The 11940-nt window shown below is 38.4% G+C and overlaps 1 long non-coding RNA gene and 1 pseudogene across 1 annotated transcript in view; one reads left to right on the top strand and one right to left on the bottom strand.

The window, feature by feature from the left end:
* The window catches only part of LOC116087891, a 118079-nt gene extending 112486 nt beyond the window's left edge, over positions 1 to 5593 (top strand). Inside the window, exon 3 of the long non-coding RNA XR_004117685.1 lies at positions 4638 to 5593. This is a non-coding gene — a long non-coding RNA (uncharacterized LOC116087891). The remainder of the gene's footprint in view (positions 1 to 4637) is intronic.
* Positions 5594 to 5987: 394 nt separating this feature from the next.
* The window catches only part of LOC116087853, a 28457-nt pseudogene continuing 22504 nt past the window's right edge, over positions 5988 to 11940 (bottom strand).

The raw sequence follows: 11940 nt of genomic DNA, 5'->3' as shown, positions 1-11940 counted from the left end.
ATATATATATATATATATATATAAATAACAAAATAAATAATAATAATAGTAATAATAATAATAGTTCTGCAGTGAGTGGCTCAACAAACCATTCTTACTGTGGACTACTACTATGTAGTGGAAAGAAACATATGCTAATATGATGAGCCTTGTGCAATTATAGTAAATGAAAAAATGCTAGTCTTAAAAGATCACTTACTATATGGTTGTATGTCTACAACATTGTTTAAATGTCAGGATTAATGACAAAACCAAATTAATGATTTTTAGAGTCAGGGAATAGACATTGTATAACATATATATTCTTATTGCAGTGTGACATAAAAGTTAATTTAGGCTAATGAAACTAAATTTAAGTTTTATACCTTTAATTTACTGTTTAATATATGTCTGTTTCTGTGCTAACATTTTATAGATTTATATACATACAAATTAATACATTTAGAAATCTAAAAGTGAGTAGGAAGTAAGGTTCCAATTTATGATATGATTAGAGTGATGTATGAGCCATATGTAGTGCCACATGCCTATAGTCCCAGTGCTCAGGAGGATGAGGTAGGAAACTTTCAATTTTAGAGCCATTCTGAGCTATATAGCTCCCAGCCAGTTGGGGTACAGTGAAGGACCTTGCTTTGGGAAAAGGCAGAGAGGGTAGGTAATAAAAAGAAAACCTGGAGGTGAGAATAAAATGACTTAAATATTCTTATAGGCCAACTATGAACACAAGTCTGTGTTTCACTTTCATGAATAAGATGAGATTATAGTAGATGATCATCAAGTATACAAAACGTTGTATTCCAACATAACAACCTTGTATCCTCTCTGATTTTTCTTTTTCAATCACGGTCTAATTCTGTTTGGATGAAAGTTGTCTAGATGGGTATGCTCTCCATCTGGTTTTTAAAAGCATTTTTGAGATTGGGCCCCACTCAACAGCCCAGGCTGGCCACAATCTAGCAGTTCTCTTGCCTCTACCTCCTAAGTGGTAATATTACAGGCATGCACACCTCTGGCCTGGCATTCACTTGTGTGGCTTAGGCTGATCTCAAACTTGAGACAGTCCTGCCATGGCCTCCCAGGAATTGGGACTAAAGGTGAGCACCCCGCCATACCCCACTCACCTTGGCATTTCTAAATGACTAGATGTGATTCTCTATAAGGCATTCTCACAATAACCCAGGGTGGGGCTAAGTACAGTTTAAAAGCAGGGAGACACTAGAAAAACCTTGTAATAAATATAATGTTTCTTAATATTGACTCTAAGAATATAATTGTTTATAATTTGGTTTTACCTTCTAAAAATTATGGTTATAGCTTAATATTACTTAAAAAATTAAGACAAAGATGGTAAAAGTTAAAAAACAGCTGTGGTCAATATGGGCCATCTTTAATTACAAACTTGATTAGATAAGAGTGGTAAAAACAAAATTTCAAATTGGTAAAGAGATATAAGTAAAAATGTATTTGATGTCAAACAAGTTCTTGATAATTTGTTTCAAAAAGGTTTGTGCCCTGAAAATTGTTCAGAGACACTCAAGTGGAGTTTCGTTTCGTTACTAGCAATGCTTTTAAAAACAACATTATTACAGAGCTATCCAAGTGTGGTTCAAAGTAATTTTAAACTTGAGACTCATGAAGAATCAATGAAGTCATGAAACTTATAAAACATTGCAATCTGGCTTTTCATGTAGAAGTATTAAATATTTTAGGCTGTTTTTCCCTCTACATCCTAGTAATTTTATGGAAAGATGCTATTTCTAACGTATTGGTATTCATTAAATAATGTTGCCTTTGAATATGGCTAAAAGACATATATATAATTTCTTTGTATCTGCTGAGTTCGAGAAGCTAAAACTTTGAATTTCTCAGAGTAAGTAAACTATTAAAGCCTCAGATACATCAAAAAGAAAAAGGGGTTTATCACTTGTTGTCTATCGTGCTCAATTACAATCATATTTAGTTTTTTGCCCACAACGATTTCTTGGCAAAAGAGAGCATTAATATAAATGCAACTTCTCTCATATTCTAAATTGTAGCCCACGCAGTCATCTCACCAGCAAGAAGACACGCGGACACTAGGTTCCTTCTGCAGCAACGTTTATTGCCCTCATCCAGAGGGAAAAAAAGGGTCGAGCCAATAATCCGCACTGCTTATATACACCACAGTGCGGCGTGTCTGCCCACAGTGTGGCGTGTCTGCCTATGATTAGCTGTTCGCTCATTACCCTACGTAACGCCCCAGAATGGGCCGTGACTCGGCGTCTTTTCACTCTACACACATGCGCAAACAGTTGTTTACTAGGAGTCGACAGCGGAAGTAGGCGCCATCTTGCCATGGCGAATGTCTCTCCAGCTCCACCGCTCCCTACACTAAATAAAGTTTAATATTCTATTATGAAGCTGTTATATATTAATGAAAAAATATATGATAAATTCATAAAGGTATTAAAACCTAAAAAGACATCTATTTCCTCATAGAGCAACTAAATTGGTTATTATAAAATATTAATTGATATTTGGCTTATTAGTAAAGATTTTTAGACAGAAATTGATATTTCTCCAAAGTAAACAAATTGTTTTAATTCGTTTACATACATATTTCCTATAGACTTATGTATACACCCCATAACAATATATTAACTCTTTATCCCTTTTATGAAAAATTTTATATATAAGTCACATGTTTTAGTCTCATGATTTTCCCCTCGTGTCAGCACAAATACTCAAATTGTGTGCTCTAGTTTCTATTTGTCAAGTATTAAAATTAAGTCTTAATTCGTATATTGATATATGGGTACATATGTATATCTGAGCTATCTATTGCTTATGATATTTAGACATTTTTAAAATATAATTTTGATTTCAAAATTAAAAGTAAAATAGACACATGTGACTAATCCTTCTTGGGCTTTCAAGCTGCTATTACCTTCTTGGGCTTTCAAGCTGCTATTACCTTAACATAAACAAAATATTAATTGCTTATTGCCTATATTATATTCCTATATTCAATGTTCCTAATCAGATTAAAACAAATTATAAAATTGACTATTATAGTCAAGCATTTTAGATATTTTGTCAACAGTTTAATGTTACCCATATTACTGAAATAATTTGTAATTCTCAGAGACAATATTTACTCAATGTGCACTTCACACTTTGAAAATTTAAAATTTTAATATTAAAAGGAGGGAGAATATGCACTCCACTCCAAAACATTTTGTTTCATGTTTGTTTTGAAAAGCATATTTCATTTTCTGCCTGTATTAAGGCATGCCTCTCTTTTTGCTTATTTTTAAAAGGCATATTTTGCTTTTACTTGTTCTAAATATATATATATATATATATATTTGCAGTCTGATGCTAAAAGGTCAGTCTGCTGCGGATTGCCATTGTCATCCATGCATTTTCAATTTTTATGCCATGATGGAATGGCGTGTCACTCCACTTACTAACACATTTATTCTTAACCCCACCTTAATCTGCGGAAGGGGCTTTGTTTGTGTTAGAACACAATGGCTGCCTAATATATTAATTAGTCAAGTGGATACAGACACAAAATCTTTTTATAAGCATGTTTTTATTGCCAAGAATATTGGCTGAACATTTTTACTGGCCAGCAAAGCTTGCTTGGCTGAAATGGACTCCACCTTTTTCTGGGAGTCTACAACGGCTTCCCTCTATACCTAGAGGCCAAGCCTTGGGCCTAAACGTTGCTAATTTGCAACTAAAGTGCCTGAGACATCTTCAAGTTAATGTTATTTTCAAACTTTTGAGTTTATATCAAACAAGCTCATTCCCGGAGTACAAAGACAAACTCATTAGTTCACGCTGAGCCAGGTGACAGGTCGAGGTTTGTGCCTTTCAGGACCATCCATGCTCCCCCCACAGGCCTTACTAGAGGTTTGCAATCAGACTATTGTTGTGAGTACCACCTTTCAATATCTTGGGGCACCTAATGGTACGTACTTGGCATGTTCTACTGGACTCACTACCTATATAGTTACCCAACTCTTTTTAACTAATAAACATTATTGTGTTTTGGTCCAACTCCTCCCAAAGTTAATGATTCACCATGTGGAGGATCTTCTGTGGTTTTGGGAAAGAGGCACTAACTTGCCCCGAGACAAAAGAGGGCCCATGTCCATGGTGACCTTAGCAGTGATTCTTGTTCTGGGAACTCAGGTGCGGGGACCAGTATTGCCTCCTTGGTCACTTCCCAACAACAATATCCCCAACTTAATCTCACCATAGACCGAGATATACGGGAACTGCAAAAAAGGCTTACAAAATCTAAAAGATTCCCTGACCTCCCTGTCCGAGGTGGTGTTGCAAAATAGACCAGGTCTTGACCTAGTGTTCTTACAGGAGGGAGGGCTCTGTGTGGCCCTCAAAGAAGAATGTTGCTTCTATTCCGACAAAACCGGCTTGGTTCAAGATAGTATAGAAAAGGTTAGAATTAGCCTAGAAGAAAAGAAGCATAATAGAAGCAAAAATCTTGGTATCAAAATTGGTTTTCCACCTCCCCCTGGCTATTCACTCTTCTCCCTAGCCTTTTGGGACCCTTAGTAGGGCTCCTCCTCCTCCTTTCCTTCGGTCCCTGGGTCTTTTCCAAACTGACCTCTTTTGTCAAAAATCAGATAGATAGTGCTATGAACAAACTGATGGCCATCCATTATCATCGCCTGGAAACCCAAGACCCACCTGTGGATCCACCCACCGAGACAACAGACTCAAATGCAAGCATGCTACGTTTCTCAAGGCTAAGAGGCCCGGGACCTTTATGTTTCTGTGAGCTGTGGAGCAGATGCCAATGACGAGTTTATTGAGGTACCACATGCCCAGCCCACTGACCTAACAATCATCAGACCTCTATGATGGGATTATTGAGAGGCCATTCCTCGGGTGCCCACCACCCCTTATAAGATTAATCCGGTGGTTACGACCCTCAGGCCGTGGGCCTGTGTGCGTATCAGTCAACCGGGGTGGTGCCGAGGATGCAACTCTCATAGCCTAAGACACAGGGTTCTCTTTACCTGCGGACAAGATTGGCTGTGGACAAATACCTCATAGCCTAAGACAGACCCTCCACCTGCCTCATTTCTATACTAGAGAGGGGGAGATGTTGGGAGCCAAGGCATGGCCACCCGACCCCCTGCCCCTCAACTAGCCTGAGAACTGCCTGACATTCACCTTGGCTAAAAACATCCTGTGCCTGTTTACCAAGAGGCAGTATACCAAGACTAAATGTTCCAGACCCCCTGCCAACATCCGTCAGATGGACAACCCTGGAGTGAACTCATTGTTCTCTGCCCCTCCCCTTTTCCGTTTTTTGTAAAGTGTATATTGAGCAGCTTGCTCTAAGTAAAGTAGACCTTGACAAACCTTTGAAGGGTCTCCTCCTCTCTCTCACCCATTCTTCCCCACAGGCATGGTCCCCCTTGATCCCCCAAATAACTGAACCCCGCAGGCTGGGATAATTGTCAATGACTGGTCCAAAAAGCAAGTAAACAAAAAGCAACCTACCAGAATTTCATGAATTTTCTATAGCCCATGTCTACAAGGAGTTCCTTGTCACTGTCTAAATTGTCTTTAATTCCAGCACACAATAAACTTTGTCAAGAAAATCTGCATTACTTAAAACTATAACTAATATACTACACTAAAAAGTGTATTAATTTACATCAGGGTCATATCAGCAAGACATGAAATATGGCCTTCCTTTGTCTTTCCTCCCATAGGAACATCAATTCAAATATCAGTTCACACAGGAAAATGCTTTAATAAGACACAGGACATCAAGTAAAAAAATACAGCATGGAAATCAGAAATGAAGAAGGAAGGAAAATTTCACATTACGTGCATTCCCTCTACTCAATCCCAAATGACACATCCTCAAAAGATACCTTCTAAGTGGGGGAGAGAGAGGAAAGTGAGTATCAGACATTACCTCCCACTCCAAATCAAAATCGACATTGAACACTGGCAGATTGGTTTTTTGAATCAGCGATTGTTTAATTTTGAAAGGCAACCAAAGTCTCAAGAGAAATTATCTTTCCTTACACTTGTTAGTTGATTAGATTTTGGCTGAAAGAACTTTTTATAATTTTTTTTCTGTGAAAACTCTTGAGAACTATCACATTGGATTTTTCTTTAGCTTTCCATTTTGTCCTTGGAAAGCACTACACAGACATTTGCAGTTTCATCATAGCAATATTTCTTCCTTAATACTGTGTCCAGTATCTGTAAGCCAGAAATTCTTCTCAGCCCTGGCTGTAAGCACATTAGTGTCAGGGTAAATGAAATAGATGAATCTGGAGTCAGATTGCCAAGGTAGCTTCCTGAACGTCCAAACCAGTGAACAGAAGATGTATTGTGCATTTTTACGATCAGGTTCATTTTCTTATCGGAGCAATTTGTTATCTTGCAGGTCATTTGAAATGGTTCTTCTACGAGTACAGTATGTGGAATTTTCTCCAAAGATAGCTTTAGTTCTCCAAACTCTTCCGGTTCTCTTTCAAGTGGGACTGTGAATAGCTTTGCCATCTCACTAAGATCTCTTTTCCACACAATTTTTAACATTCCCATTTTCTTTGGGCCACTAGAAGTTCTTTCTGTTTCCAAATATTCTTCCTTGACCTGCAGGTGGTACAGGTAGGAGCATCCTTCTGTTGCCTGCAAAAAGATTCTGGTTCCAAAGTTACGGTTTTCTTCTTCACTCAAGTCGAGAGTATTTAACGATGTGTGGGTATACATTTCAGGTAGCTCCAAAGAAACATGTTGTATAAACACAGCTGGAAGTGAAATATTTTGAATATGGACTTCAAGAAATAGGTCATCGTAGTCTGAGTTGTAAAACTTGGTATTGACATCCAGTGGTTGGGAAGGAAAAAGTCCACACAGCTTCCTTAAAAACATCTCTGCTCACTGAGTTGGACAGACACTGAATTCAGGGGTACCCTCTCCCAGGGCCCATTATTTGGTCATGAATGACATCGTCAGTACAGTGTTCTGTCACTGTAAGCCATGGAGAGCAAAACCTGTAAAGGCAGAGGTCTTTTCAGTATGATTTTATTATGGCTTATCATCACTGGAAATCCTCATAGAACTGTAATTTTCCCTTTCTCAGCAATATAGCGATGAGGATTTAAACTGATGTCAATCTTCCCATCAAACATTTACACTTGTGATCCAGGGCTACTTCTCATGAGATAGATATAGAAATTAGCAAGAAATTTAGTATTGTAACATGTATCTTGAAAATGAATGAAAACAATCATGCTGAATAGACAACATCACCTTGAGTAGCAGAAAAAATCCAGTCTTGTGCAAGTTCCCCTACATTTGACTACAATTATGCCCTTTTAAAATGTATCCAATATTTTTAACCAGATATTTCAGAAAGGTGATAGATACAAATGTCTTGGGAATAAAAGTTAGTTACTTTCAGCAGGGCAGTGGTGGCGCATGCCTTTAAGCCCAGCACTTGAGAGGCAGAGGGGAGAAGTTCCAGGACAGAGAGAAAAACCAAAAAAAAAAAAAAAAAAAAAAGTTAGTTACTTTCAATTCCCAAGGGAAAATGGTATAATATACTTCAAAGGGCCACATAAATGTCAATATAGATCTAGAAAAAGAGAAAAATGTGGCATAAGTCTTTATTACATTTTCCATGAGAAAGGCTAAGCATAGCAGAGTAAGTGATGTAGAACTGACTACTATGTATAATGTCACCAGACTCAGATTTTTAGGACCTGTCATAGTCGTCTAGTGTCTGCTCTTGGCATGCTATTAGGAAAAAAACAATAGTGGTAAAACATAAAGGAATTATTTGGCCAGTATGAGCTCTGGATTGATTGGATAGTTCATAACAGGTAGACCAGTATGGGAGTTGGTGTCTATGGATTTATGGACTTCCCTTCCCATAGCTAGCTAAATCTGAGGAGAGCCAGTAGGATACTTATTACAATAATTTGATTCATACAATGGTAGAGACTAAACAGTGCCTACAACGTTGTTTCTGTGATTAGTACAATTGCTTGAATTCCATGGGGGTAGGCATTGGGAAGAGAAGATGATAAAAAGATTATAATCTCAAGAAAAAAAATCTGGAAGTGCAGAGGCTAGGCTGAAGCTCACATTATTGACTACAAATGAGGCAGGCATTTTGAGGCAAAGCTGAGTACAGCATGTCCTTTACTGCCATTTTTTTTAACCTTTCAAATGTACACTAATCATTACCTAAAATGTGTCTGACATCTTTCTTTTTTGAACCATAACCTTAATTTGAACATGTTCAGGAATGTATATCTGAAGTATGTCCCTATATGTTTTTATAAGCTCCCTAAATATAATTGCCATGTTGTCATCATTCAAAAATGTCATTGCCTTTAATAAAACTCCTGTACTATCCTTACCTATGCCATGAAATAGATATTTTTTAATCCACTCTTTTATTTTCTAGCTATGCTTGATTTTGGCATTGCATTCACCAAAATGTGAACCTATTGCATTGGTTTACAGTGTCTGTTGTAAATGACTCTGAGACTGGCAATAAAGGTATCCTTAACTCAGGCGGGACTCTTTCCTAGAGCTATCTAGAGGCTCAATAGAGCCAGCAAATAGCCAATGATTTTATGTTACAAAATGGATGCCATCTTCCTCCTACCTTCCAAAATCTATTAAGGATTCCCAATTCTGAAGCCCTAAGAGGAAATGGGGAAAAAATGTAAGTGTAAAAAAGAGAATGTAAGTACAACAACCTCTGTCTTTCACACCATGGCTATGTTGTTGCTAGCACATTTGGGAAACAGGAAGAATGGCTGGTGAAGTATCTTGACTGGTACCCACAGAATATGCCATCTTCACAGGAGAAGACTGGGGCTTTATATGCCACTAATGACTATATATTGTTATTAAACTGATGTACTTGTTTTGGAGAAATTTTCCTCCAGAAACTGTTGACTTTTCAGCAGGAATAGGAAACAATGACAAGTGAAATGTATTTTTTTCTATAGTGTTCTATTTAGCCATGTCATTTATAAGCACAGGAGGTTCTCACCTCTTATCAGATAAACTTCTTTTTGGAAAAGGCAGGGCCTACTACAGAGATCAATAACTGGTCAGTACAAAGAATAATTAACTGTAGAATGCTCAACCGCATGTCTAGAAAACAATCTCTACATTTAAGACCCAGGAAACATTACAGAAGAGGGAGGCAAAAAGACTTTAAAAGCCATAAGACCAGAATACCTGCTGCTAAATAGTGTCTTCTAGATGTGACATGAATGGTATATGCATGAAATATCATCAATATGTTAGCCTAAGTAAGACCTGTATAATGACATCACTGATGTGCCAAAAAAATAAAAAATAAAAATAAAAGGGGGTAGGGGAAATTTCACAAGGCCCAGCCCCCAGATGAAGAGTTAGAAGAAATCAATGGGTGCTGAAAAAGGGAGAATCAGTATTCTCTATGGAAGAGGGACCTGATAGCTTATCCAATCCTAGGCAGTCAGCTGCAAACAGGTATGTATACAAACAAACAATGCTAAATGAACTCAGTATTCTGTCTGTATGTCTCTCTGTGTGTAACAATAATTATGGAAGAGTGGAAGTCCATAGAAGGAGTTGGAGGTAGGGAGGGAGAGGAGGAAATTATGTAAATATAGTGGTCATATATGAAATTCTCAAAAAAGCAAGGAATTAATTATTACTACAGCAATAAAATAATAATAAATAAAATAAGAGGAGATCAAGGTAATATAAATTGGAAAGGAAGAAGTCAAAGTATCTCTACACAAGGATGGCAGGATGGTATACATAAGTAACCCCCAAAAGTCTACTAGAGAACTACTACAACTGATAAAACACCTTCAGTGAAGTGGCTGGATTAAGATTAATTTTTAAAAAATCAGTATCCCTCCTATATACAAACAACAAACTTAGAAAGAAATCAGGAAAACAGCACCCTTCACAATAGACAAAAATAATATAAAAGATATTGGTGTAACTCTAACCAAGCAAGTGAAAGACCTGCATGACAAGAATATCAAGTCTTTGAAGAAAGAAACTGAAGAAAATATCAAAAGATGGAAAGGTGCCCCATGCTCATAGATTGGTAGGATTAACATAGTAAAAATGGACGTCCTATTAAAAAGAATTTACGCATTCAATGTAATCTCTATCCAAATCCAACATAATTCTTTACAGACCTTAAAATGACAATTCTCAACTTCATATGGGAAAAAAAGCACCACAGGTAAGTTAAAACAATTCTGAGCAATAAAAGAGCTGCTGGAGACATCACCATCCATGATGTTAAGTTGAACTACAGTGTTTTAGTATTAAAAAAAAAATCATGGTATCAGCATAAAAACAGAGAAGTTGATCAATGGAATCAAACTGAAGATCTATACATAAATCCACATACCTAGGGACATTTGACTTTTGATAAGGAAGCCAGAAATACATACTGAAAAAAAAGAAGGCATTTTCCACAAATGGTGCTTGTCTAACTGGATGTCAGCATGTAGAAGAATGCAAATGAGGGATATGGAGACTGAATTGCCAGCCTTCCATAGCAAAGACACCTAGTAATGAGGGATATGGAGACTGAACAGCCACCTTTCCATAACCAGACAAGCAAGGTTCCAGTGGAGATACTGGGATACCAATCCAGCCACAAAAGCTTCAACACACAATTTGCTATGCCTACAAGATGTGCTAAGGTAAAGATGGCACAGAACTTCTGGGAATGGCCAACCAATGACTGGTACACATTAGTACCCATGCAACAACAAGGATCCTGTGCTTGACAGTGCCTGGAGAGCCAGGAACCAAAGGTTGGATAGTCCAGAGATCTTAGATAGAGGCAAACACGACTGGCAAAAAAAAAAAAGTCAATGAAATATTTCCTTCTACTCTGCTATATTTAGAGACCTCAGAGACAGGAACCTAGCATAACCATCATCAGAGAGGTTCCATGCAGTAACTGATGGAAACAGATGCAGAGACCCACAGGCAAACATTAGGAAGAACTCGGGGAACCCCTCAGAAGGCAGAGAGGAAAGATTGTTGCATCCAGAGGGGTCAAGGACACCACAAGAAAAAACACAATCAACTCACCTGGGCTCATAACGATTTACAGAGACTGAACTGACAACCAGGAAACCCACATGGGTCTGACCTAAGACCTCTCCACATATATTATGGTTGTGTAGCTTTGGTATGCTTGTGGGAGTCCAAACAATGGGAGTCGGGGCTGTTTCTGAATCTTTTGCCTGCTGTTGAGGCCTTCTGTCTCCTACTGTATTGTCTCACCCAGCCTTACTTAATATGAGTAGATGTGCCTGTCTTATTGTAACTTGTTATACCATGTTTGGTTGAGATCACTGGGAGGTCTGCCCTATCTCAACGGAAACAGAGGAGGGAGGGGAAACTGTGGTCAGGATACAATATAGGAATGAAGAATAAATCAAACAGAAAAAAAAGACAAATGCTTGAAAAAGAAATTAAAATTTTAAAAGAAGGCATTCAGTACTTGAAGCTGCATCATTGAGATGCTAGTCTGTAGAGTATTAACGTAGATAAATAGATCGCTAGTTAGGAAAAGAGTAAGCAGGCAAGGACACTAAACATGAGCAGTGATAATGGACTCAGAATAGTTTGTAGATAACCTGGAAGGAGGAGAGGATAAAAAATTCTTGTCCTTGGTCAGAGTTGGCGGGGAAAGTGGCGGTGGCGCAGCATGGCGCCTCTGGCGTCCGAGTTGCTGTCCTCCGGTGGCCCTAGGGCCCTGCAGCTGCCGCTGGCAAGACAGCTGCAGCAGCACGCAGAGGGTGGCCCGGGCGTAAGGCAGCTGTTGCGGACAAAGGCGGGCTGCACGCCGCTGGAACTGGCGGCCGTGCAGATGCAGGGCACCATGCTGGTGGTGGAAGGCGGTCA

This window comes from Mastomys coucha, chromosome X, assembly GCF_008632895.1.
Source record: "Mastomys coucha isolate ucsf_1 chromosome X, UCSF_Mcou_1, whole genome shotgun sequence".
Lineage (NCBI taxonomy): Eukaryota > Metazoa > Chordata > Mammalia > Rodentia > Muridae > Mastomys > Mastomys coucha.
Note: the sequence above shows the minus strand (reverse complement) of the source record. Positions and strands in the feature narration are given on the sequence as shown.